Raw genomic sequence first — 22986 nt, 5'->3', positions numbered from 1 at the left:
CTTGGTGAAGAGAACTTGCGGGATAATCAACCAAGTGCCCCAAACTGATCTTGAGGTGCTCTTTCTAGCCTCTCGCCTCCAGAGGTTTGCTTTGTTTAAAATGTTCATTTACTCAGTCTACTGCCAAAAATAGATATGATTTGCTTGCTCGCCAGAAAGAGGCATGCAGGGGTGTTAAGTTTCTGTGAAACTTGGCTAGATCCTTCTGTGAAAAACATCCCAATTAACCGAAAGGACAGAAACTGGAGAGGGGGGTTGTGCATCTATTTCAAAGTGGACATATGTTTTAAACCAGGATCACATGGAAGCAGTTTGGTTGGATATATTATTACCAAAGAGCAAACCAATCTGATGTACTGAAAATGAGCTGTTCCCTGTATAAGGCCTCATCTAACTTTTGCAAAACTGACTCAGTTGATAAATGAGCCCACAAGAATCTGTGTAACCAGTCTTACTGCCATTGATCTCATTATGGTATCCAATAATCACAAGATATCCCTAAGTGGTGTAATTGCATAAGGGAATAAACTGCACTAGGAAAGTAAGAATAAAAACCTGGTAAATTGTCACAATACCATCAGGACCAGATCACTCAAACTGTCATAGAACAATTGAATAAACTGCTAGGACAGGTAGACTGGTCTGATGTCGATAGAGCATAGGAACTCTTCCAGGGTAGATTTCTCAGCACTGGACAAGCTGGCACCCCTAAAAGTACGGATGCATGATATATCGGTGAACATATCGGAATCGGCTGATATTAGCTAAAAATGCCAACATCGGTATCGGCCATATGTCTAGTTTAACGGTAATGTTAAAAACCGATGTCAAAGTTGCTGTGCATACCTATATAAACGTAGGTATGACGTCACGTAAAATTTTGCGCACATCAGCATTCCTAACCTACCCACAATGTCTGCTTTTTGTTCTGTTACATTTTTTTCCCTTTATTTAACTCAGTTAAGAACACACTCTTATTTACATTGACTACCTACCCTGACCAAACCCGTAAGAAACTGGGCCAATAACGCGCCGCCCTATGGTACTTACAATCACGGCTGGATGTGATAGAGCCTGGATTCGAACCAGGGACTGTAGTGACGCCTCTTGCACTGAGATGCAGTGTTAGAAACCTTCAGCCTTACAGGTAGAGGTATATTGGTGGCATGCAAATGAAGGGATTTTCCTGCCATTGTAATCCTTGGGTGTGAAATATAAAGTACACTACCATTCAAAAGTTTAGGGTCACTTAGAAATGTCCTTGTTTTTGAAAGAAAGACAATGTATGTTTTGTCCATTAAAATAACATCAAATTGATCAGAAATACAGTGTAGACATGGTTAATGTTGTAAATGACAATTGTAGCCTGAAACAGATTAGTTTTTAAAAATGGAATATCTACATAGGTGTACAGAAGCCCAATATCAGCAACCATCACTCCTGTGTTCCAATGACACGTTGTGTTAGCTAATCCAAGTTTATAATTTTAAAAAGGCAAATTAATCACTAGAAAGCCCTTTTGCAATTACAGTATGTTAGCACAGCTGAAAACTGTTGTTCTAATTAAAGAAGCAATAAAACTGGCCTTCTTTAGACAAGTTGAGTATCTAGAGCATCAGCATTTGTGGGTTCAATTACAGGCTCAAAATGGCCAGAAATAAAGACCTTACTTCTGAAACTCGTCAGTCTATTCTTGTTCAAAGAAATGAAGGCTATTCCATGCCAGAAATGACCAAGAGACTGAAGATCTCGTACAACGCTGTGTACTACTCCCTTCACAGAACAGCGCAAACTGGCCCTAACCAGAATAGAAGAGTAGTGGGAGGCCCCAGTGCACGACTGAGCAAAAGGACATTAGTGTTTAGTTTAAAACAATTCTCTCAGTTCCATGGAGAAAATTGTAGCATTGCAGGAAAATGGCTTAAAAATGCAAACATCTCTCTAACGCCAAGATGAGGGTGTAAGAAATGTAGCCATGACGATTGGCTGACCAAGCCCATTGCCACGCCCCCTTCCACACCCACCCTACAAATGTGTGATTGTGTAGAACCAACATGGATTAACTCTTAAACTGTGTTAAATCAAGGTTGAGCTATCAATCATGTTGTGAAAAACAATAGACCTAGTTGTAAAATAATCATTGTTCAATGTAATACTTCTAAAATAAATTTTATTTAATCCAAACCAGGATCAAATGTAATATTTTTTGAGCCATTGTTTTAAAATAACTTAAAAAATAATAATTTAGAGATGAAATCTAAAACTGCCACTGGAGGTTCAAAGGGTCATTGCAGTTAAATGAGATTCCGCAGGGTTTTATTTTTTACCTTATTCAAGCTTGAGCTCTAAATATCTCTAACAGTCACCCCTGCATGAGTTTTTTTTTAATGCGCATGATGTCAGAATGCAGTCTGTTCCAAAATGTGATTGTTACGCAACAGGACAGTTAACCCCCACTGCCCTCAAACCAAGGCATGCTGCCTGCTAATTATTTATAGGCTGTTTCAACTTGTCAATTTCAAATTATTTTCTGACTAAGTTTTATTTTCTAACAGTTTGAATTGAGGTGTGTTCCACCTCCTCATATGATTTGCAAATACTTTTTTGAAGGTTGTACTGATTATGATGAGCTAACGCAACGATATGGCCTTAACTTCTTGCTCCTACTTGAGACGCAGATGTCTCAAGTAGACACCTGGAAATGCAAATGCGCTACGCTAAATGCTAAATGTACTCGTTAAAACTCAAACGTTCATCAAAATGCACATGCAGGGTATTGAATTAAAGCTACACTCGTTGTGAACCTAGCCAACAAGTCAGATTTTTAAAATGCTTTTCGGCGAAAGCATGAGAAGCTATTATCTGATAGCATGCAACACCCCAAAATGCCTGAATGCGACGTAAACAAAGATTTAGCTTAGCCGGCGCTACACAAAACGCAGAAATAAAATATAAAACATTCATTACCTTTGACGAGCTTCTTTCTTGGCACTCCTATATGCCCCATAAACATCACTATTGGGTCTTTTTGTCGTTTAAAATCGGTCCATATATACCCAAAATAGCTTTCTATGGAAGCTGTGTGATTCAGAAAAAAACATTGTTTTAAAACGCAGCGTCATTTTTTTAAATTAAAAAAGTAGACGATAAACTTTCACAAAACACTTCGAAATACTTTTGTAATCCAACTTTAGGTATTAGTAAACGTTTATAATCTATCAAAATGATTACAGGGCGATGTGTATTCAATAGCTCCTCGTCTTCAAATCAATGGCTGAAAATGTGCACCTCACAACATCCTGGCTGAGACCGGAAGAAATTGAATCCAGTTAGTTGGATTCACCAACAAAAAAGTCCCTGGAAAATGACGACAATGGTCACACGACATCGTGTGGAATCTGTAGGAATTGCATGCAGGTCCATAATTAATTTTGTGCCCTTTTAACAACCCATGAAAGTGACGCATGGAAATTATTTTTAGCTTTCAGAGAGCAGTTTTTCTTGCGCTTTTCGATGAAACACACAATCTGTTATAGTCACAGCCGTGATTTAACCAGTTTTAGAAACTTCAGAGTGTTTTCTATCCACACATACTAATCATATGCATATACTATATAGTAGCAGGACGCTGAAAAGTTGCGCGATTTTTAACAGAATGTTCGAAAAAGGAGGGGGTAGACTTAATTTAATGGCAATGTACTCTTATCTCCACCCAGCATAGCCAAAAGAAGACTGGCCACCCCTCAGAGCCTGGTTCCTCTAGGTTTCTGCCTTCCTAGGGAGGTTTTTTGTAGCCACAGTGCTTCTACATCTGCATTGCTTGCTGTTTGGCATTTTAGGCTGAGTTTCTGTGTAAGCATAATCTGCTCATGTAAAAAGGTATTTAAAAATAAATTTGATTTGATTGCCAGCTATGTGTGGCGCCATGCATTCTGGTTGTCACAAATATCAGTCAGACTAAAGATGTTGGCAAAATGAGATGAAGGGATGGTTCACTCGTCTTTCAAGTAAACTTCCGTAAGTTATTGATGGTAGACGACACACCCCCTTCAACATGCATACTGCACACAGACCCATCTCCTCTTGTAACTGCTTATCTTTGATGGTTGCGGAAAAACAAACATGGCGGCGTGCAGACATCAAAACTATGAAATAACACGTGATCATGTAAAACCAAAAAAAAGGTGTAAAATAAATCTAAATATATTTTATATTTGAGATACTTCAAAGTAGCCACCCTCTGCCTTGATGGCAGCTTTGCACACTCTTGGCATCCTCTCATCCAGCTTCATGAGGTCACCTGGAATGCATTTAAATTATAAAAGGTGTGCCTTGTTAAATGTAATGTGTTTGAGCCAATCAGTTGTGTTGTGAAAAGGTGGGGGGGGGGGACAGAAGATATCCCTATTTGGTAAAATACCAAGTCCATATTATGGCATGAACAGCTGAAATAAGCAAAGAGAAACAGCCTATCATTCACAGATGTAGAACATTTTTAAAATAAAGAAAAACCCTTGAATGAGTAGGTGTCCTAAAACTTTTGACCGGTAGTGTATTGGTGTTATTTTCATTAAATAAACACAGATTTACTAGACATACAGTGGTGATTTAAAAATACAATTACAAAGACTGAATGGGGGGTTTAAATTAATCAAATGTCAGTGTAGGTGCTGTTTTTGGTGTGATTGAAATGCTATTTCCTTTAGCTTATGTTTGTAAAACTCAACGAGCTAGCTAACTACTTTGACAAAAAAAGTGCAATTAATTTCAGAATTTAGTACAAAGTGAAAACTCACCTTGCTAGCAAGCAAGCAAGCGAGCAAGGCTGTTTTTTTTCCATAGGAAAAATAATTAGAACAAATTGCTATGCTGAACCCTTATGACGTGTATTGATTTAACCTTAGATTAGGCTTAACATTAAATTGTGCAACACATCTCTGATTAATTATAAACCTACATTTACAAAGTCTAGATTAATCTATTAATCTAAGTCTAATCTAAGATTAATTTAAACCATTTTGGTGCAGCCCACCCTATGCTGCACACACACACACCAACACACCTGGGGGCAACAATTAAAAGTGAATGCGTGTGTTTATGTCATACAAGCACACCAGGCAAGACAGACAGCATTGCCGTGGGCTGAACAAGGTGCACCACAGACAGTAGTGTTGGAGAGATTTCATTTAACTAGGCAAGGCAGTTAAGAACAAATTCTTATTTACAATGACGGCCTACCAAAAGGCATCCTGCGATTAAAATGTTTAAATATATAAATATAGGACAAAACACACATCACAACAAGAGCGACAACACTACATAGAGAGAGACCTAAGACAACATAGCAAGGCAGCAACACAGCATGGTAGCAGCACAACATGACAACAACATGGTAGCAGCACAAAACATGGTGCAAACATTATTTGGCACAGATAACAGCACAAAGGGCAAGAAGGTAGAATCAGCCACAACTGTCAATAATAATGTCCATGATCTTTGAATGAAGAAATTGAGATGAAACTGTCCTGTCTGTCTGAGTGTTTGTTGCAGCTCGTTCCAGTCACTAGCTGCAGCGAACTGAAAAGACGAGCGACCCAGGGATGTGTGTGCTTTCGGGACCTTTAACAGAATGTGACTGGCAGAACAGGTGTTGTATGTGGAGAATGAGGGCTGCAGTAGAGTGAGGCCTAAGAGAGTTTTATAAATAAGCATCAACCAGTGGGTCTTGCGACAGGTATACAGAGATGACCAGTTTACAGAGGAGTATAGAGTGCAGTGATGTGTCCTATAAGGAGCATTGGTGGCAATGGTAAAGTACATCTATCCGCTGTGGGGGCTTTTCTGGAGCGTCTCCCGTCAGCAAGATTCACTCAGCAGATCCCGACATGACCGGAATATCGATTAGGCCTATAAGTTTAGTATAGACACTTTTTCATAACATTTTAGTTTAAGTAGGTCTAACTATAAAAAAAACTAAGTGCATATTTTTCTCTAATGACCATATAATAAAAACATTGCAACTCACCATGTCGCCGAATCAGTGGGAGCTTGTTTCCCGGGCAACAAGACGGTTCCATCTAGGGGTGATGGGAGACAGTGACACAGGTGTTCCTTATGTCCAGTCCAGTAATTTCGTTTTTGTTGCCATCATTGCGGAAAACTCTGCTTCACAGAGATAGGATGTTGGAAATGGAAGCAACGTTTTCAGTGCTTTTGTGGCTCTCTCGGGATATTCAGCCTTGATTTTAATCCAGGTTGGCAGAGATGAAGAAGTTCTCAAACATACTTAAGGCCACCGTCATTTGGAACCTCAAGGAGTTTCTTCTTCCTGCACGGACATGGACGATTCACCTGGGACATTCACAAATGGGTTGCAGATCCATTCCTTCGCACTTCGTGGGTCTTTGGCGGTTGGGAAATAACGCTCGAAGGCCGTTGACAGCGAAGCTAGGTGATCACGCACCAGCTGGGAGAAAGACGGCTCAGTCTCAATCTCTCCCAAAATCCTGCTAATGTTTGAAACATGTCAAATATGCCCCTGTCCACTCGCCGTCCCCACATTTCCAGTTTGGCTTTGAATGCAGCCACTTTATCTGCCAACTTAAAGACAGTTGTCATTCTCCCCTGAAGTGACAGATTGAGTTTGTTGAGCAGGTTGAATAGGTCGCACAGGTAAGCAAGTTTCTGCGACCCATTCATCGTCATTGAAATGTGCTGCCAGTGGTGACTTTTTTTCCTGAAAGAAATCTCTGCAGTGTCTCTCATAACACAAACACTCTGGCAAGAGATCTCCACATACTATGCACAGGGGGCGTGGAGCATGTGAGTCACCTGTTGCAATAAAGCCATATTTTAGGTAGGACTCATTTTCTATTGAATGAGGCTCTCTTTTTTTGCAGTCTCGGGCTCTGCATTGTAAACATAATTGTTGGGCCTTTTATCTCCCTTACCCCTTCCGAAGAAGCTCTCCAGCAACATTGTTTGTTTTTATTCATGTCAGCAAACGAAGTTAGCTAGTACAAAGTCAGTGGGCAACACAGCGCACACAGACCGTGATGAACTCGCGGCGCATGCATTTTTTACATTTTATTTAACTAGGCAAGTCAGTTAAGAACAAATTCTTATTTATAATGACGACCTAGGAACAGTGGGTTAGCTGCTTGTTCAGGGACAGAACGACAGATTTTTGAGATTTACTGGCCCAACACTCTAACCACTAGGTTACCAGCCGCATTACTCAAGTTCAAAATCTGTAAACTGTTGTGGACGTGACAGAGATATTAGTGGTAAAAAAAAAAGGACCAACAGACTGCATCAAGTTCAATGTAATTACTGCACAAATAGCCTATAAATATTATTTTACAGATTTTTTAAAATACATTATTTATCCTTTCCGTGCGGCCCGGTAGCGAATTTGCCGGGGACCGGCACGCGGCCCAGTGGTTGGGGACCACTGACCTAGACGGCTTCCACACAAGCACAAAGGAACACAGAGACAGCCTTGCTCAGAGCACTGCTACTCTCACAGGGGAGACAGGTTACAGAGGAGTGGAAAGCTTGATCGGGAAAGAGATACTGAGGAGGTGTAGCCTAGTCTGCTTGGCTCCTGTATGTTTTGGTAATTTCTCCTTTTTTCTCTGGCATGCACAGGCACAGACAGACACATACCTCCCTCACTTAACCACTGAGGTGTGACCAGGCTGAGCCTAAAGAGGACATGTAGATACTACACATGGACAGAAAAGGGGGTGTGGGGAAGAAGGGTAGAGGGAGAGAGTGTGGCAAAGAGAAGAGCGAGCAAGAGAAAGCGAGAACACATTTGAGATGAACAGATTAGGGAGGTAAAGTACAAGACAGCTGACATATTGTGTCCAAGTTTTGGCTTCGAAACAAGCTTTTTTTAGTTAATGTTTTGTGCAAAAAATAGCTTTACTTGATTTTCAGCCATTATCTTCATTGAATAGCGTGTCACTAGTCGGGAAGTTAAATGGTACAATTAAGATTAACAATGAAGACTTGTTAAAGTTAAGTTCTGGGAAGTTGTGAAAACAGGGTGTACCCTCCAACACACTCAGCTGAGGGCCTGTGTATCCTGGGACCTATAAAACCTCTGTCTGTCCCACACTGAAATGCAATGCCTTGCCTGCAAGACCAATCAATAAATTTGCAAGTAATGCATCTGGCCTGATCTCAATGCAACAGAGTAGCCCCAGCACCTCACACAGGAGCAGATGTGAAACAGGGAAGAGACAGGGGGCATGCTCATTTGGTATAGATCAGACCTAATAAATTAGTCAAAACAGGAACATTTTACATCTGGCTAGAAATGAATAAGGAAATAATCTCAGAGAAAAATGTCCTCATGTATGCTACCTATATCCCCACAATAGAATCTCCATACTTTAACGATGACAGCTTCTCCATCCTAGAAGGGGAGATCAATGTTCAGGCCCAGGGATTTACTATTCTGTAGCAACCTAAATGCCAGAACCTGACACCCTCTCAGCACACAGGGGGACAACCCCCTACCTGGAGGTGACAGCATTCCCTCCCCCATATGCCCCCTAGACACATCAACATAACCAACAAAAAAAGGGTCACAACTCCTGCAGCTCTGTCGGACGCTGGGTATTGTCGTGACTCTAGTATGATTAAATTATATGACATGCTATTTTATCAAATCAATTACATAATGTTTAATTGATTACTTGATTGAATTAAACTATTAATAACCTGGGGTACCATGGAATCATTCATTTACATAGAGCTGTTATCTCCCGAATCCACTCTTAAAGATCTGAAGATCTTTTATATCAATAGCAGTGAATTATTAATCGTCACCTCGATCGATCTCATTCTGATTGTCGTAATTACTTGGTTATCTGCACAAACCCTAGCTAATAAGCTAAATAACCACACACACACACACACACACACTACTAATAATGTCATGAAAAGCCCCTAGTGGACTAACCCGATATGACGGCTGGCTACACAAAGGAAGGGGGTTGGGTTTGAATGAAAGAGAGGGAAGACTGAGGAACAAAGGGATTGAATCTATCAGATCTTGAGAAGCTATGCTACAGTAAATACTTACTAATAATACTTACGCATTCGAATAAGCCCATTCCCTCTGAGCTGTGCTTCGATAGATGGGTCAAAGATGGAAGACTGGTTTACCCAGCAGAGATCACCATTGTCTTTTGAAGAATCTTTCTGGCCGTAGTGTTGTAGAGCGGATAGGTTAAAGTACCCTGTCGTTCTTAAGATTGTCTGTCCTTTCCTAGGCCACGTACGTTTACAGCTGATATCTCAACGTCTGGGAGGTATCACTTCTTCTTCAGTGAATAATCATTCAAAGTTCATACCAAGTTGCCATAATCAGCTCGCGCTGTATTCTGGCTAGTCTTGTCGAAATTCTCCATTTCAACGTGGTGATCATCACCTCCACGTTGAAATTAGCCCTTTTAAACATATGGACACCAGTCCTCATGTCGTCGGGAACGAAGTTTGACTTCCACCAACAGGCTTTTGTACCGGGGGAGAGAAGGGCGTGTTTTATAGTTCTCAACCAAAGTCTGTTCACTTGGGCCTACGTTTTACTATGAAACAATTATCTTATTTAGGAGGCTAAAATTACATTTAATCTTTTCACAAATAGTTTCATATTTAAACATTTAAATTGAACACCAATTCCATGTGAATCTGATAATTAGAACGTGTAGACTTTCCAAGATACAATTTATGTTGTCTTATCATCAGATATAATGTCCCAGAAACAAACTGATCTGACATCATATTCTTTAAGTACCAACGGACACTTTCAACTGGTTGTGAAGGGAAAATATTGTTCCATTCCCAAAACTTTTGATGTTACCATGGTATTTACTGGGGGGGGGGGGGGGGTCATAAACCTCACCAAACAGGGCAACGTCTTGACAGTATGTACATACTCAATGGTAGGTACACCTTTAGCTCATATCTTGGCAGTAGTACTGTAGACTACTTTATCACTGACCTCAACCCAGTCTCTTAGAGCATTCACAGTCAGTCCACTGACACCCGTATCAGATCACAGCAAAAATCACACTACTTGAACAGAGCTATGGTCAATCATAAGGCATCAAAGCCAAAAGAACTGAATCATTTTAAGAAATGCTATAGGTAGAAGGAAAGTAGTGTGGAAATCTACCAAAAAACAATTAGGCAACAACAAATTCAATCCCTTCTAGACAATATGTTTCACTGTAATAGTGAAGGTGTAGACTTGGCAGTAGGAAACCTAAACAGTATATTTGACCTCAGCTTCCCTAGCAAATCTACAATTGTCAAGCAAACAACGTAAGAAAATTAACCATGACAAATGAAGAATGCAAAAACCTATGAAAGAAATTGAGAAACCTATCCAACCAAAAACAGAGACCCAGAAAATCTGAGAATACGCCATCACTATAACACAGAAATACACCACGGAAAAAGAAGGTACAGCACATCAGAAATAATCTCAATGTAATTGAAGAATCCATAGAATCTAACCACTTCTGGGAAAATTGTAAAACTAAACAAAGATGAGTTATCCAACCAAAACAGAGATGTATGGATAAACCACTTCTCCAATCTTTTTGGCTCTATAACAAAGAACAAACAGAAAAATATATACATGATCAAATACAAACCTTAGAATCAACTATTAAAGACTACCAGAACACACTGGATTATCCAATTACATGTAATGAACTACAGGACAAAATACAAACCCCCCATCCCAAAAAGGCCTGTGGGGTTGATGGTATCCTAAATTAAATTATAAAATATACAGACCACAAATTCAACTTTACTTCAACAGCATCCTCAGCTCTGGCATATTCCCCAATATTTGGAACCCAGGACTGATCACCCCAATCCACAAAAATGGAGACAAATTTGACCAAAATAACTACCGTGGGGGTATGCATCAACAGAAACCTGAGCAAGTGTCAAATACGCTTTTTACCAAATTACCATACAACAGACCACATTCACCCTGCACACCCTAATTGACAAACAAACAAACAAAGGCAAAGTCTTCTCATGCTGTGTTGATTTTTTTTAAAGCTTGAGACTCAATTTGCCATGAGGGCCTGCTATACAGATGTATGGAAAGTGGTGTTGGGGGAAATAAAAACATACATTATAAAATCCATGTACACAAACAACAAGTGTGAGGTTAAAAATTGGCAAAAAAAACTTGCTCTCATGAGGACCACCATAGGGAAGGAAGACCCAGAATTACCTATTCTGTAGAGGATACGTTCATTAGAGTTACCAGCCTCAGAAATTGCAGCCCAAATAAATGCTTCACAGAGTTCAACTAACACATTTCAACATCAACTGTTCAGAGGAGACTGTGTGAATCGGGCCGTCATGGTCAAATTGCTGCAAAGAAACCACTACTAAAAAGGTACACAAATAAGAAGAAGAGACTTGTTTGGGCCAAGAAACATGAGCAATGGACATTAGACCAGTGGAAATATGTCCTTTGGTCTAGAGTCCAAATTGGAGATTTTTGGTTCCAACCGCCGTGTCTTTGTGAGACGCAGTGTGGATGAACGGATGATCTCCGCATGTATTTCCCACCGTAAAGCACGGAGGAGGTGGTGTGATGGTGCTTTGCTGGTGACACTGTCGGATTTTAACAAATTTTTAAAAAATCAAGGCACTTAACCAGCATGGCTACCACAGTATTCTGCAGAGATATGCCATCCCATCTGGTTTGGGCTTATCATTTGTTTTTCAACAGGACAATGACCCAACACACCTCCAAGCTGTGTAAGGACAATTTTACTAAGAAGGAGAGTGAGGAGTGCTGTAACAGATGACCTGGCCTTCACAATCACCCGACCTCAACCAAATTGAGATGGTTTGGGATGAGTCGGACCGCAGAGTGAAGAAAAAGCAGCCAACAAGTGCTCAGCATATGTGGCAACTCCTCCTGTTGAAAAGCATTCCAGGTGAAGCTGGTTGAGAGAACGCCAATAGTGTGCAAAGCTGTCATCAAGGCAAAGGGTGGTTATTTGAAGAATCTCAAAAATAAAATATATTTAGTTTTGTTTAAGACTTTTTTGGTTACTACATGATTCTACATGTGTTATTTCATAGTTTTGATGTTGTCATTATTATTCTACAATGTAGAAAATAGTAAAAATAACAAAAAACTTGAATGAGTAGGTGTTCTAAAACTTTTAACCGGTAGTGTATATCAACGAATTGGCCAGGGGAATTCTTGTAGGCCTCACCCTACAAGAAACTGAAGTCAAATGTCTACTGTTTGCTGAGTATCTGGTGATTCTGTCACCAACCACACAGCACTATCTAGCGCTGGTCATTTGGACCCTGCATCCACATGAAAAATGTTAATGTGTGAAGGTTACAGGTAAGCCTCCATTTCAATGGTATCCCATGTCAATGAGATGAAAGAGACCAGTTACCAGCTCTGGACAGCAGACACTGCATGGGCAGTAGCTTTCTTATCCATTCCTAAAACAAGACACCCCTCCAAAACACTGTTCTTACCAATAATAGCCTGCCACTACAGACATACAGTAAGTGTGGTGTATGACACTGCAGTCACACTGCCACTGTTGCACAAGAGACTAAGCAGACACACATACTTTCTCTGCATTCCCTCTCCCAAAAGGAGCCTATAACATGAGGGATTGTCACAGCCAACTTCAGTTTACACAAAGATATCACCCAGGCAGAAGTAGAACAGACAATATTTTCTCCACACACTAAACCTCAGTGGGAGAGCTGTTACCTAAAGGCCTTGTGTGGTTACAGGCATTGGGTACCATTAGACCATTTCATGTAGGGAGCTATTTGACAACTGAGCCATGCAAAAGCCCTCATATGAGCCCATGTTCTGTTGGTAGATATGAGCACATGTAATGATTAACTACTGTGGGAGTAAGGAGGGTTACAGTAACAACATCCTCCCCATCTACGCTTACTGCAGAACCAACCACAATAACATCAGTCGAGTCTGCTACCGAAGACTCATTCGTTGAGGTAGCCAACACACTAGGATGGGTCTGGGCCATGGATATACAAGGCATTCGGAAAGTATTCAGACACCTTCCCATTTTGTTACGTTACAGCATTATTCTAAAATGGATTAAATAAAATGCTTTCCTCATCAATCTACACACAATACCCCATAATGGCAAAGTGAATACAGGTTTTTAGAAATGTTTGGCCCGCAATTGAATCTAATTGATGATCTCTGGTCTACATTTTAAGGATGCATGTTGTGCCTTCACAATTAATTAATGACCTTACTGAAATAATCAGGCTAGTGGGCCAGTTGGCTTCCTGAACAGTGCTCCAGGTCTCTTGTTTTCAGCCCCCCCCACGAAAATCTGTGTGTCCAGGGCCTTGTTCCTGGCTCCCTCTTCTCTGAGGGCCACAGTGGTTCTATTATTCCCTTGTGTTTCAGAGAACAGGATTAATGACCAGCAGCAGGGACATGAAAAGGTTGTGTGTGTGTGTGTACTTTTAATGAACACAGGCAGGCCAAAGCAAGGGAAATGTACAACTACAATAGCAGCCACAGAGTCATGGTCACAGTTACTCAGACACGAACATAAACACAAGCTACACATGATGCACGCACCCACCCACACACACAATACATGTACCTGCGTGCTGCACAGCCTGCGTGCTGCACAGCCTGCGTGCTGCACAGCCTGCGTGCTGCACAGCCTGCGTGCTGCACAGCCTGCGTGCTGCACAGCCTGCGTGCTGATATATTGGGACTATTCAAATTCCTATCAAACAGTGAATGCCAAAATCTTGAATAGCTAGTATATTTAGCATTCACCCCTATAAAAAAAATCACCCACTGGTAAAGTTATGAGAGGTTCTACAATAACATTCAGTTGAAGTTTTATATCAAAGTAATCATACTTAACAAGTCTAGTAAAATAAAAGGTTACACAAGCAGGTGTCCCTCTTCTGCCAACTTATAAAAACTCAACCTATAACTTTTGACCATTTTCACCACAACCATTTAGTGCTTATCGGAGTAAGCACTAAATGGTTTTAATGATCAAGTGGTTTACTTTACAATGACTTCAAACAATTGACCTTCCCGAAGAAACAAACCCAAAACCTCCCAGGCTCCATGCTGAGCTAGTGCTGCTGTCCCCCACCAGCACAAGTGGCTCAAACACCATTCTCTGAGGAAATAATTTCATATTGGCCTCTCTACACTGATCCCCCCTCAGCACAAGAGCATAACTGTACTTCACTGACTTCACTGCAGCCCCAGAGGAAAGACTGTGTAGCAAGGTCTGGATCTAGGCATTTAGACTAGGGGCCATTGACCATGCTTTTTAGTTCAGAACTAGGCTTAATTTGTATCAGGGAAACTGGCCCCTAGAGGTTAACTGTTGTCTCTATGAAGTTTAGAGGTGGTGTTTTGTTGGTGCAGTATAGGCAACCTAGATCAGAGCATGGCAATGATATCATAACCAGATCATTTCTCTTAAGAAAACTGGCTGCTTCATCGTGGAAGGTTGGAAACTTAACCACTAAATTATTCTTGGGATTTTGGCAATGAGGCTCTTTATCTACCTCCCCAGAGTCAGATTAACTCATGGATACCATTTGTATGTCTCTGCGTCCAGTATGAAGGATGTTTCTAACTAGCATTATCGCAATTGGCTCACAAAACTACCTCTAAATTCCATCATACTGGACACAGATACATAAAAAAAGGTATCCACTCTGAGGAATCCACTACTCTGAGGAAGTAGAAAAAGGGTTTCATTGCCAAAATACAGAACTATCCCTTTAATAGTGCATTTATCTTCTTCTGTTCATTAGCTTAAACTGGTATTACCAGCAAAGTGCCACCTTACCCGGGGTGCAATTAAATAGTCATAAATCCACCTATATTTTATTTTGCCTGCTTTTCCAAGCATGTCCTAATGATAACCCCTGCGTGTTATTTTTCAGCAAAGTAAGACCGCCACAATCCAGCAGTGATTGCGGGCAGCCAACTGTTAAGACAGGCCAGATATAAGATTTGTAGGTAGCATGTGCTGAGGGAGAGCTAAACTAAAACAGCTAGTGTATACATCACTCCACAGTATGTTCTTAATCTGCCTGTTAGTTCAGGGCTGTAAGGCCCATGTCTGACTCAGCACTGCCTCTCTTAAAATGAGACCATGGCCAGATATCCAACAAGTGGTGCTGCCAGATCCTGTCAGATCACCAATTATTTCCACTTTCACTACAAAAGGCCAACATATGTCCAACATATATATATTTTTTTATCTAAGCAAATCAGTTAAAAACAAATTCTTATTTACAATGACTGACTACCCCGGCCAAGCCCTAACCTGGACGACACTGGGCCAATTATGCGCCGCCCTATGGGACTCCCAATCACAGCCGGTTTTGATACAGCCTGGAATCGAACCAGGGCTTGTACTGACGCCTCTAACACTGAGAGAGACTGCTGCACCACTAAATACAGTATGTGTATGCGACCAACATCAACACATGTCAAACAATGAGTGTCTTCTTGAATGTTGCATCACGGCTGTTGTGTATAGTTTATCAAAACAAATCTTATTTGTCACATGCACCGAATACAACCGGTGTAGACCTTACAGTGAAATGCTTACTTACAAGCCCTTAACCAACAATGCAGTTAAGAAAAATACCAAGGAAAAAGACATAAAAGTAACAAATAATTAACTTCTTAAGGTAGGGGGCAGCATTTTCACTTTTGGATAAATAGCGTGCCCAATTTCAACTTCCTGCTACTCATGCCAAGAATATAAGATATGCATATTATTAGTAGATTTTGATAGAAAACTCTGAAGTTTCTAAAACTGTTTGAATCATGTCTGTGAGTATAACAGAACTTATGTAGCAGGCAAAACCCGAGGACTAACCGTTCAGATTTTTTTCTTTTTTTAGGTCTCTGTCTGTTCAGTTATTTCTCATTGGGAAAATATATTTCTTAGGAACTTGTTTTCAGTTCCTACCACTTCCACTGGATGTCACCAGTCTTTGGAATTTGGTTGAGGTTATTCCTTTGTGCAATGAAGAAGTACGGCCATCTAGGAACTTCGTAACACTGTTGAGAGTTGCGCAAGACTTGAAAAGTAGCTTGGTTTGTTGTTTTCCTGTATTGAACACAGATAGACCCGTCTTCAATTTGATCGATTATTAACATTTAAAAATACCTAAAGTTGTATTACCATAGTAGTTTGAAATGTTTTGGCAAAGTTTACAGGCAACTTTTGAAATATTTTGTAGTGATGTTGCGCAATTTGGAAGCTGTTTTTTTCTGGATCAAACGCGCCAAATAAATGGAAATTTTGGATATATATGGACGGAATTAATCGAACAAAAAGGACCAATTGTGATGTTTATGGAACATATTGGAGTGCCAACAAAAGAAGCTCGTCAAAGGTAATGCATGTTTTATATTTTATTTCTGCATTTTGTGTAGCGCCTGCAGGGTTGAAATATGCTACCCTCTTTGTTTACTGGTTGTGCTATAATCAGATAATAGCTTCTTATGCTTTCGCCGTAAAGCCTTTTTGAATTCTGACAAAGCGGCTGGATTAACAAGAAGTTCATCTTTAAGCCGATGTATAACAATTTTTATGAACGTTTATTATGACTCTTTCTGTATTTTGAATTTGGCGCCCTGCAATTTCACCGGATGTTGTCGAGGTGGGTCGCTAGCGGAACACTTGCACAGAGAGGTTAAAGAGCAGCAGTAAAATAACAAAAGCGAGGCTATGTACAGGGGGTACCGGTACAGAGTCAATGTGTGGGGACACCGGTTCGTCGAGGTAATATGTACATGCAGCGTAAAAGAAGGGGGGGCAATGCAAATAGTCTAGATGTTCAAGTGTCTTATGGCTTGGGGGTAGAAGCTGTTCAGAAGCCTCTTGGACCTAGACTTGGCGCTCCGGTACCAGTTGCTGTGCGATAAAGAGAGCAGTCTATGACTAGGGCCTTCCTCTGACACCGCCTGGTATAGAGGTCCTGGATGGCAGGAAGCTTGGCCCCAGTGACGTACTGGGCCGTAAGCACTACCCTCTGTAGTGCCTTGCGGTCGGAGGCCGAGCAGTTGCCATACCAGGCAGGGATGCAACCCGTCAGGATGCGCTCAATGGTGCAGCTGTAGAACTTTTTGAGGATCTATGCCAAATCATTTCAGTCTCCTGAGGGGGAATAGGCTATGCCATGCCCTCTTTATGACTGTTTTGGTGTGTTTGGACCATTCTAGTTTGTTGTTGAGGTGGACGGCAAGGAACTTGAAGCGCTCAACCTGCTCCACTACAGCTACATCTATGAGAATGGGGGCGTGCTCGGTCCTCCTTTTCCTGTAGTCCACAATCATCTCCTCTGTCTTGATCATGTTGAGGGAGAGGTTGTTGTCCTTGCAGCACACTGTCCGGTCTCTGACCTCCCCCCTATAGGCTGTCTCATCATTGTCGGTGATCAGGCCTACCACTGTTGTGTCATCGTCAAACTTAATGGTGTTGGAGTCATGCCTGACTGTGCGGTCATGAGTGAACAGGGATTACAAGAGGGGACTGAGCACGCACCCGAGGGGTCCCGTGTCGATGATCAACATGGCGAATGTGTTGTTACCTACTCTTACCACCTGGGGGCGGCACGTTAGGAATTCCAGGATCCAGTTGCAGAGGGAGGTGTTTAGTTCCAGGGACCTTAGTGTTCTCAAAAGCTCATCAATAAGCTATGGTGTTGAATGCTAAACTGTAGTCAGTGAATAGCATTCTCACATAGGTGTTCCTTTTGTCCAGGTGTGAAAGGGCAGTGTGAAGTGCAATAGAGATTCCATCATCTGTGGATCTGTTGGGCCGGTATGAAAATTCCAGTGGGTCTAGGGTTTCTGGGATAATGGTGTTGTGAGCCATGATCAGCCTTTCAAAGCACTTCATGGCTACAGACGTGAGTATTATGGGTCTGTAGTCATTTAGGGAGGTTGAATTAGTCTTCTTGGGCACAGGGACTATGGTGGTCTGCTTGAAAGATGATGTTGGTATTACAGACTCAGACAGGGAGAGGTTGAAAATGTCAGTGAAGACACTTGCCAGTTGATCAGCGCATGCTTGGAGTACACGTCCTGGTAATCCGTCTGGCACTGTGGCCTTGTGAATGTTGGCCTGTTTAAAAAGGTCTTACTCTCATCGCCTGTGGAGAGCATGATCACAGTCATCCGGAACAGCTGATGCCCTAATGCACGCACCAGTGTTATTTGCCTCGATGCAAGCATAGAAGTAATTCAGCCCATCTAGTAGGCTCGTGTCACTGGGCAGCTCGCGGCGGTGCTTCTGTTTGTAGTCTGTAATAGTTTGCAAGCCCTGCCACATCCGACGAGCGTCGGAGCCAGTGTAGTACAAATTGATCTTAGTCCTGTATCCACGCTTTGCCTGTATGATGGTTCTTCTGAGGGCATAGCAGGATTTCTTATAAGCTTCCGGGTTAGAGTCCCGGTCCTTGAAAGTGGCAGCTCTAGCCTTTAGCTCAGTGCAGATGTTGCCTGTAATCCATGGCTTCTGTTTGGGTTATGTACGTTGTCACTGTGGGGACGAAGTCACCGATGCACTTACTGACAAAGCCAGTGACTGATGTGGTGTACTCCTCAATGCCATCGGAAGAATCCCAGAACATATTCCAGTCTGTGCTAGCAAAACAGTCCTGTAGTTTAGCAACTGCTTCATCTGACCACTTTTTTATTTAGAGTCACTGGTGCTTCCTGCTTTAATTTAAGGAGGATAGAATTATGGTCAGATTTGCCAAATGGAGAGCGAGGGAGACCTTTGTACGCGTCTCTGTGTATGGAGTAAAGATGGTCTAGAGTTATTTTCCCTCTGGTTGCACATTTAACATGCTGGTAGAAATGAGGTAAAACAGATTTAAGTTTCCCTGCATTAAAGTCCCTGGCTGCCTCTGGATGGGCGTTTTCCTGTTTGCTTATGACCGTATACAGCTCATTGAGTGCGGTCTTAGTGCCATCATCGGTCTGTGGTGGTATGTAGACAGCTACCAAAAAAATGCAGATGAAAACTCTAGGTAGATAGAGTATCTCATAAGCTGTAGACCACACTACCTCAGGTGAGCAAAACCTCGAGACTTCCTAAGATATCGTGCACCAGCTGTTGTTTAGATAAATGCATAGGCCCCCGCCCCGTGTTTTACCAGAGGCTGCTGTTCTAATCTGCCGATACAGCTGTATGTTATTCATGTTGTCGTTCAGCTACGACTCAGTGAAATAAGATATTACAGTTAATGTCCCATTGGTAGGATGTACGTGCTTTTAGTTTGTCCACTTTATTCTCCAGCGATTGTACGTTGGCCAATAGTACCGATGGCAAAGGCAGATTAGCCACTCGCCAACCGGATCCTCATAATGGACCCCAATCTGTTTTTCAGAGGCAGGATTGAGGGAAAGATGAAGATGAACGGAGAAAAGTACAGAGAGATCCTTGATGAAAACCTGCTCCAGAGCACTCAGGGCCTCAGACTTGGGCAAAGGTTCACCTTTCACCTTTCAGCAGGACAACGAGCCTAAGCACACAGCTAAGATAACGCAGCAGTGACTTCGGGACAAGTTTCTGAATGTCCTTGAGTGGCCCAGCCAGAGCCCGGACTTGAACCTGATTGAACATCTCTGGAGAGACCTTAAAATAGCTGTGCAGCGACACTCCCCATCCATCCTGAAAGAGCCTGAGAGGATTTGCAGAGAAGAAGAATGTGAGAAACTCCTCAAATACAGGTGTGCCAAGCTTATAGCATCATACAAAGTACTGAGTAAAAGGTCTGAACACTTATGTAAATGTGATCCATTTTTTACATTTTATATATTTGCAACAATTTCTAAATACCAGTTTTTGCTTTGTCATCATGGTGTAGTGTGTGTAGATTGTTGAGGATTTTTATTTATTTAATCAATTTTAGAGTAAGCCTGTAATGTAACAAAATGTGAAAAAGGTCAAGGGGTCTGAATACTTTCCGAATGCACCACACACACACACACACACACACACACACACACACACACACACACCTCCTCCTAAAATGTCTAAATTCCATTATTTGACTTTTTTTTGTGTGTGCGTCTTAGATATTACTGCACTGTTGGAGCTAGGAACACAAGCATTTCACTACACCCGCAATAACATCTACTAAATACAGTATGTGTATGCGACCAATACCATTAAAATACAATGTTTATGTTTCAATACAGTACACATTGTAAGTGAAATAATATATTTCAACACATTATTGAAGTGACATCCTCTACTTAGCTGTTAGGAGAGGAGGCAGAAATCAATTATAAATCAAATCGAAGAACAAAATGAAGCGACCAACCAACCAATTGCAGAGGAGAGCATCTTGGACACATTCTGTCAGAAAATGTCTTGGTGGTGCTAGTCAGTATTACACTTAAACTGTAATGACACTTGTACAGGGAAAATAATAAAGAGGGAGGAAACAGATTATTGAAATGGGTAGATTTATTTGTAATGAAACACTGATGGGTTGTGAATGAGATTATTAGGAATGTACACAGTGAAAATTCGAAACTTCCAAAAGAGCGAGCTACTTCTCTCTGAATGAAGGACAGTATAAAAAATGTAAGAAATGTATGCAGATTTTAAAATGACACACACTAATAAGTAATGACCCATTACTATATTAGGTAATAGAAAATATAAAAGGAAATGAGGAATAGATGCAAAGCAAACGCTTCAGGATTTCATTCAAAACATATTTTTATAGTCTAACTTTTTGTCCTAAAATGCCCCTGGTGGCAGTACCTTTTAGCGTGTGTAAAAAGGAACCACGAATGCATCGCACCAAACGCAGACAATAACAAAAATGTATTGACCATGTCCTATGACCAATGCACAGAAAATGTCATATCACCAGAATAAGGAGATCTCACACGATCAAAAATTATTGTAATGTGTGTTTTCAGCCAGGCGACCCACTACAGTGAACCGACTCAAGTTTCCCAACAAAGCAGCCCATCACTAGGCTATGCGTAATTTCATTCTGGGCACTGGGCGCTCTCCAGAATTCATTATCAACAGTAAATCAAAACTGGTTGAATGTATTCTTTGCTTTCACATTGCAAACAGACAGTTGCGCGCATGTCAAATATATAGCATATTCTTGTTTTATCCTATGTCAAAATACAACATTCCTATCAATAATAACATAACATATTCAGAATTTGATCAAAGACAGTACAGTATGAAGATAGGCAGAAACTGCTTCTTCAGTAGAGATCCACGATCACACTTAGCGATGTCATGGCGATGTTAGCTCGCGAAACTCATGCGCAGAAACACGTAAATGCGTCTAACGGTCGTCTCGCGCCAAATTGCGCATGTGCAAGCCGTCAGATAAAGGCCCTCCTTCGATAATGAAGTCGTTTCTGAATTAAATGAAAACGTCCGTTTGTCACCTTCAAGAGGCTGGAGTGTTCAACTACTTAAGACATTGGCTCGAATCAAGGTTGTGCCCTTACATTTCAAGAACATTAACTAAGGAAGAATTACTCTCATTGAGTTGTCAAACACCAAACCTGGAACTGGTCTGTTGGTCTGTTTCGCAAGCGTTGCCGAAAGTCTTGCGATGTTGTGACTCTGGGTTTAGAAACTCTGTGACTTGACAGTCAGGAAGTGCAATTCAATTCACGGCATGTACCACAGTTCCAATACCGTTACAGTAACAATATAATACTGTCCACTTTACACTGAGATTAGGCAACTTGAATCTTGAGCAGCTCAAATATTGGAAAAATATACTTCACAGCATTAGCCTACAACTACCATATTTCTTCATATTTCATAGAGCTTGGACATAATGGCATCAAATTATTCACGAACTCAAGCATTCGAAAGACTAAAATACATAGCGTGAAGTTACACCGTTTAGCACTACTTACCAGCTTGCTACGGTGTGGGTACTGTAGCAATGTAACCCGTAGCGAAAGGGCCAGAAGTCCGCATTTCCTTAGCGGTGTGTGCAGTGCAGATCTTGCACTAAACAAACTGGGGGGGGGGGCTTTCCCTACGCCTTGTCAAACTGGAACTACGAAACCACATTCAGCTGATTAGAACAACAAAAACACAATCTCGCGCTACACAAACACTCAGCGCCGCCGCCGCACGAGACGTCAAAACGATTCCGCCCCCTTTCCTCGTCTCCCATTGGCCTGGCTTGCTAGGACATTTTAAATAGATGGGACTTGTGAAGCAAAAGTTCCAACTTTAAATCTTCTTCATACTTCTTATTAATGGGGTTTGCAAGGCAAGAGTCCCCACTTTAAATATTCGTCATACTTCTTATAATTACTACCTGGAAAACGATTCCTCTTACACTTTTACCCAATTTCAGTTTATGTGACAAAAAAAAGCAAGTATAGTGTAGAAAATCAATGTACAATCTAAACTGCTGTGAAATATATTTCCCTATATTCCGTATTTCAAGCTGGTGTATAAAACCAAAAGATGCAAAAATGAAACTTAATCACGTGAATCATAGCAATAGCAATAGCACATAGAACATATCTACAATCTCTTCTTAGACTTGCTGTCAATGAGAATGACAGATCTACAATTGATATTTCTATGTGAATTGGGTCGCCCAAAAAGTTACATATTGCAGCTTTAAGCTAAACACCTCATTCAAACTTTAAAATGTGCAGACCGGTCTAAAGGCCCTGTTGTGATATAATCAACTCCCAGACTTCCAACATACCATTCACTGTGAACAACACAACTTTTGACAAAAATATGCCACACTGAAGTTAAACAGAAAGCATATGAAATCTAACCTCTACTTCCAAACAATTTACATTTTTACAACTGTCACAGAACTTTAGACAAAAACTTAGGGTGTGACATATTGGTCTACTTATCTGCTATTCAAATCAGG

The 22986-nt window shown here is 41.1% G+C and overlaps 1 protein-coding gene across 6 annotated transcripts in view; it reads right to left on the bottom strand.

The window, feature by feature from the left end:
- The window catches only part of hivep3b (HIVEP zinc finger 3b), an 89731-nt gene extending 67487 nt beyond the window's left edge, over nt 1-22244 (bottom strand). For all 6 annotated transcript variants that reach the window (XR_016494662.1, XM_021596673.3, XM_021596688.3 and 3 more), the window contains exon 1: nt 21995-22244. The gene's annotated coding sequence lies outside the window, so the exon portion shown is untranslated. The remainder of the gene's footprint in view (nt 1-21994) is intronic.
- Between the last annotated feature and the right edge of the window lie 742 nt (nt 22245-22986).

Source organism: Oncorhynchus mykiss, chromosome 3, assembly GCF_057628025.1.
Source record: "Oncorhynchus mykiss isolate SJ-2025 chromosome 3, ASM5762802v1, whole genome shotgun sequence".
In the NCBI taxonomy this organism is placed as follows: domain Eukaryota; kingdom Metazoa; phylum Chordata; class Actinopteri; order Salmoniformes; family Salmonidae; genus Oncorhynchus; species Oncorhynchus mykiss.
The sequence above is the reverse complement of the archived record's forward strand: the minus strand, read 5'-3'. Positions and strand labels throughout refer to the sequence as shown.